Below are 6,626 nucleotides of genomic sequence, written 5' to 3'. Positions count from 1 at the left end.
GAAACTGCTTTAATGGCATATTAACTAGAAGTTCAAGAGAAATAACGAGAACGGCATTTTATATAAATTTAGGTTCTTTGCATAAAGGTTTAATAGGAATAAAGTCCTATTGCTTTCACCAATGTGTCTGACTTTCGATAACTTGATTTGAATGTAACTAGTGTAAGACGAAAGGGGTCACTTCTATAGTCAGTGATTATTTTTCTATGGGCTGAACTATTTGCTACAATGAAGGAAAGCTGCAGCAAGTGTTATTCTATTCGAATATGTTTTTTTGCTGTTGAAAATCAGGCAAATGTTACGGCGGGTATTGTCGACTGAGATTCTCTTTGCTGATGGGCCTAGAACAGCCCATTAGCAAAGGGAAAGATGCGTCGACGTTCTGTTTTATCCTAAATTTTACCCTGCGAACTAAGTGGGCCAAGTTGTATAGGAGTGAGTGGACACGTTTTGAACGTGTTCTTTTAATTTTCCTATCATCCTTGCCTATTACATTTCGAGTGTTTAATTCCATGCTTGTATAAGGTCATCGAGGGTTCAAGAATCCTCGTAAAGCTTACGAAAGCATTTAGCTGAGCTGCCCTCGTTAATTAATAGCAACTGTGTTATTCTACCCCATATTCAAAATGAATGCATCATTCTGGGTTTAAATCTATAAAAAAAATCGTTAATTAAATAGTATGTAAATAGTCGTATCGTAATAGAGTCATAGAGTGAATAATTTCTTCAATCTGTTTCTTCAAAACATACTTTTAAAGGAAAACGTGATAAAGTTTTCAAATTATTAATCAACTAGAACTAAATTTGGAAACTGACGAGTGTTCCATTTTGATTCTTGCCACAATTTGAAATATATGGATTAGTCCTAGTCACAAATATCGAAGCTATATCTATCGGAACTACAGATATCGAAACAGAATATTACACATCTTCGGCGCTTTGCCTCGTTCTTGCTTTTCCAGCAAATATACAAATTCTTTAAAAAATAATAATACTAATAATTTTCGAGGCAATACATCGCAGACAGGACATTCAGTTGAAGGTCGTCCTGTTTCCTTTTTGAACGTACCGTGATTGGTTGGCAGGTTCAACAGGAACTTATGCAAAGCCATAAACACGGATATATATGGGCGTCGGTAAACTCGTCAACATCTTTCAATGAACCACTGTCATATTTTTACTATCGCTAATCTTCCGGTCGGTGCAATTCTGATTCCGCATGTTTGAACTTCAAACCTGTATAGTTTTTGGCAGGTTACTCGTAAGTAATGTCATGCGTGTCCGACTTCCTACTTTCTAGACGGATGGCGGGGAGAACTTTCTTCCTAGAGAATGCAACCGTAAAATGTCACAGTTTCTAGAGTAACACCTGCTCCTGTGCTCAAATATTGGGTAGATGTAATATTATCTGTGTTGGTTGCTCTTTTTGGGAACCTTATCCTATTTCTTTATATACCAATAGGTTTGTTGTATCAGATCCTCGAAAATTTAAGCTTCTTAGCAAACACTAACCTAGTTACTTAACGCTAATTACATACGCCAACAGATTAGGTTATCGTACCGGGTACGAACTCAGGATCACCTTCTCCGTGATCCGACTCGCATGTGAAGCTCTGTCGAACCCAATGTGGGTTCAACATTTATATGGCACAATAAAATGTTCTAGCAGCTAAAACAGCGGAACATAGTAATAGCATAAATAGTTCATCCCCTGGCAACGCAGATTCGAAGGTATACAATTTATGTTGAACTTATTCAACTGTTAAATTTACATTGGAGGGTGAACAGTTTGAAAAAAAAGGCATATATTTATTATTCTATTTTTGGCTATTATTCACATCGTGCAATGATCAATTCGAAATTGGTCGAATCGGGTCCTAAAAATCGTAGAACCTAATAACATCCTAAATTTTCCATTCATGTCTAACACTTGTGTAGGTTCTAGCAAAATCGTTGCAGACTTACCGTTCGTTAATGGCAAAAAGTGCTCGGAAATTAGGAACGTTGGAAAAAGTGAGCACAGCTGTTGCTGATGGAACAAGAGCTGCCGAGTGCAACTTCTGCAAAATGTATGGTAAATCAGTTCCGAGAAAATGATTATCAAAGTTAAGCCAACAGTGGCAGTAATCTAGAAATGATCCACCTATATAGAAGAAAAGTATACGATTTCGAAATCCTTTCGTAAGGGAAAGTCAAAGTGTTGGGATCTCAATTTTGCACCGTCCGTAGAAACCTTGCCACCTATTATTGATGTTCACCGATATTCGCTCAAAAACTTACTATTTCCAAGAGAAATTGCAAAAACACGGTTGTTTACTAAATGTAAGGATCCAGATTAAATACACGTTCTTCGAATCAAAAGGCCGAACGAAAGCAAAAAGACGATGAAACTTGGTAACGACGAGGATAATGATATCTGCGTATTTGTTACTTTAGCCAAGAGCCAACAAGAGCTAATCGCTCCTGTTTTGTTACACGAGCCTAATCCGCTATTTTCGCTGTTCAGTAAAATTCGTTCGGCTCATGAGTGAGGGTCATGAAACCATCAAAATATTACGGTATTCTTTTATGGTACCCGTATGATCCTTTTTCCGGCCTTATCAGCCGTCGTTTCGTATTTAGGTTCGTTCAGACGGCCAGGCCAGCCTATTCTAGAATGACTGTGTCGCTTCGAATAATATTGATGACACTGATGATACTGCGAAGCTGTAAGGAAGATAAGGCGAGGGCCTCATGTGGACAAAAATGTCAACAGATTGGAACGATGCTAAGGGCAAATATGTAGCGGCCAGAGAAACTAAGCAAGAGTAAAAATGACTGTTATTGTTATTATCGTTGCTACCATAATTATTTTTGCGCAAAATAGCAATGTATAGTAGCGTAAATAGAGTAAAAGTTATTGTGTATGAATGTTAATTAAACCGAATGCAGTTTGGATGAGAGCAAGCGGTAGACACGCTGTAGAGTACGCTGATTTGAACCGTCCTGCAAACCCCCGGGAAGTCCAATGGGAAGGCAAGGCGTGAGCGTGCCGTGCTATAAAAGTTCATTAATATCGATCTGTGTATACGCTTTGCGGCAAATCATAAGCTGATGGCAAATAGAAGCATATATCGTTGTATCGAAAAAAGGCAAGAATAGTAAGCATTAACAATCGTCATACATATGGATACGCCACTTACATGTCGAAACACTATATGTATGTATATATTGGAATAAACTTATGAGATGCACCTAGCGCCCAGCCCCACAGCCCCTCGGTCGATGAAGTTCAGTAGTGTCACTGTTTGGACTCGATGGAGCCCTAGACTATTACCAACAATCTTTGCTGAATCGGACGCGCTGAGGTTTCTTCTTGTCAGCGTAAACGCCACAGTAGTAGCAAAAGATGGAGCATATAATAGGTGCAAAGCAAGTTAGTGGTTTTTAAAATTGCCGCCCGCTGCTTTGACATACAAGGTATCCAGAATGTTACGCCGCTCTATGAAAGCTCGGACAGATTCAAAGCGTACAATTCATTTTCGTTCGTTAGTTTTTAAACTTATGTTGAAATAGTGGTTTAGTCTAAAAAAAAAAACGAGACACTTCAGAAGACGCTAAACTTTGGTTAAAAATCGCGCGGACTCTTGAAATTCTTTGCGAAAGTTTAGCATCTTCTGACAGAAATGTCGATCGCGTTGTTTCCGGAATAGTTTCCTATTTATTTAAAATAGATGTATCTAGCTTACGACAGCTTTATAGAGAAGCAAATGAACATTAATTATGTCTAGTATTACCTTTCGATTAATATCTTTAATATTGCCGCCTTTTTCTAAACACCCTGTAGTCTTCTCTAGTGTTAATCGCTATAACACTATATTTCCGGTGCTTCTTTGTGTTGATCCAAGTAAAAGAAAAACTACTAAAGCTCAATCGATATTGGCAAAGTCCATAGTCGGATCCACCATAAAGGTTCCTGGTTGCATACTATAGGCTATATTCAGCTCATTGAGTAACTAGTAACGCACAGCGGTTCTGAGCAGATCATTCGTGCGACCATCGTTCGAAAATAATCGAACAATGGAGAATCTATAGCTGGATGACTAACGTTGCTATGGTCTTGATGAACTTCAACTGCTTCCATGTTCATCTCTAAGGCTTGGCAGGTTCAGGCGCTCCTTGTTTGCCATATGTTGTAGACGTCCTACGTCTGCCGAGTAAAAACTATTCATCCATTCACCCGTCCATTTGTGGCAATTAACGGATTATAGCGTTTCGAAACATATAGTAGGTCGAATAGTAACAGATCATCTCCATTTTCATACGTTTTCGATCAGAGGACTAGTAAAAAACCAAAGAAAAATTAAACGAACTCTCCTCGTTCAGGGTACGACTGATGTAACAGGTGGAACACAACCCACAACACATTTATTCAGGTACAATTTTTACAGACGTACCTAAAAGACAAAAGAGTAAATCTAAAACGTACACAATGCTTTTTATACTAAACGAAAGAAAATGTGTAGAATGTCACAATTTTCATACGCGGGGCAAATATTTCAACATAAAACACATTTATAACAATGGGAAAGAACTAAATAATGGATATGTATCCAAAGATATCTAAGTGTTCATAGCTCATACAGATTAAAGCAGGTAAGACTTAGTAGAAGCACACTCCGTTTAATTCGTCACGCATACGAATATCTAACGGATTTTACAATATTTCTCGGTTATATTCAATCCATCAGTAAATCATTTCGTTAAAAGGAAATTTACTAGTTCTGTTTACTATAAGTATTCGACCCGTGAAATATCACTATTCTATGAAAGTTCTCTTAACAATCTATCTAATTGCATAATAGGCCGATTCGGTACGATTCTACCGAAACACTCAGATTCAAAGAAAATTGCAGATCTTAGTTTTTCCTATAAGTTTTGTGAGTCTTTTTTTAAAATAACTAAGAATGCTATCTTCGTGTGTGGGGTATATTTAAACGTTCGTGGATTCGGTGGTATATTACAACGTGAAGCTGTGCTATCGAGAGGGTATATTATAGAATATATCATGTGGGGGCCGTCTGGCGTATTTCCCGCTATACCCTTTCAGAATATCTATAGTATATTTATAATAACATATGACAACATGAAATATAATAATAATATATGTATAATAATTAGCGGCAAATTTCGTCGTAGCTTTGTCGTGCGTAGGGTTAATGGCGAACACTTCCGACGTTTCTTTACCGGTTTTGCGGCAACAAAAACAGTTTAAATCGGTTCAACGTATGTATTCGAATGGGTTCGTTGAAAAGCAAAGTTCTCGCCGGACGTCACAAAGGCTTTTCACTCGGTTCTTTTCGACTGGAAATTGTAGTTGTAAATGCGTTTATAGTATAACGAGTACATTTAAATAGGACTAAACCTGACCCTGTAGGCCATGCGATTTACTACTACAGCAGAGTTCTTTACCAGACCGTGAAGAGCAGTTAAGTAGATGAATGCTAGATATAAAGGAATAGAGAAGAAATGTCTAGAAGGTTAAGGGAAAGATATAGTTCTTTCACATTTTGTAAATTATACCAAAAATTTAGGAAATCGCCGGTTCAAGGCTGGAATGGAACACGGCATCGAACACGTCTCATTTCAATCATTTCAAGTATAGGAGGCAGTGGTCGCATTGCTTTAAAGGCCAGAACTACTTCCCACAATCTAGTACCGTTGTACAACCATCCGCAGCTTATCCATATTTGTGTGTGTTTAATAGTTATGTTTTTGTATGTATCGATAGATCTACTCTCAGGTTAAATGATACATATTTGCGAGTGTTCAATTATACGGTTTAAACTGGTGCGCTCGCTAGTTCTACTAACTCTCATGAAATAATGTCAACTTTCCGGAAGTTTTTTCCTATTGTATATTGACACAGTTCCAGTGTCCGTGTCGGACTGGGTGAGAGAAATAGTTATTTTGTATTGTTTTTCTTCAGCTTTTCCTAATCTAACAGGCCATGGAGTTTACTAGCGAGCTGGTAAAGTCAAATGCCACATTGTTACTGTTTCTCGTTATTGCTATTCGATTCAAATCACCTAAACTCGGCGAAATACTAGCTTGGCCATGTCTATTTATGTGGTAGCGAAAGAAGGTAAGCGGGCCGGCGATTGGAGTCAAAAATGATGACGAAGTACGGGCTGTGATTCAGCACCGTGCGGCTACAAGAAATCGAACCAGGGAGAGCCCGAGCTGTTTGGCTATTCTGTGTGGCAGGACACGGACTAGTTACTGTTTGGGATCCCGAAGAAAGTAGAGTAAAATCTAGTGGATTTGGAAAATTCATATATGATTGTCTCTCCCCTGATTTAGCTTATCTAGCTAGCATCGTTGACAATTCAGATTGTTATGCATTTTGATCTTAGTATTTACGTTATAACAACTTTAAAAATATTTAGCGTGAAAGGTTATTTAAAATTTCACGATCTACCTCAACACTGACGCGTATAATTCAGCGAGAATTGAACAAGGTACCCTCGTAGAACTGAGATGTAAATAATGTACTGCATGCACCAAATCCAAACTCCCTTTCTTAGTGTACTAGCAGCTGCATATAGTGAATCATGACTGTCTTCAAGCTCCTATCATTATGACTA

This window comes from Varroa jacobsoni, unplaced genomic scaffold (genome assembly GCF_002532875.2).
Source record: "Varroa jacobsoni isolate VJ856 unplaced genomic scaffold, vjacob_1.0 scaffold_258, whole genome shotgun sequence".
NCBI classification, from domain to species: Eukaryota; Metazoa; Arthropoda; class Arachnida; order Mesostigmata; family Varroidae; genus Varroa; species Varroa jacobsoni.
This window is presented reverse-complemented; position numbering follows the sequence as displayed.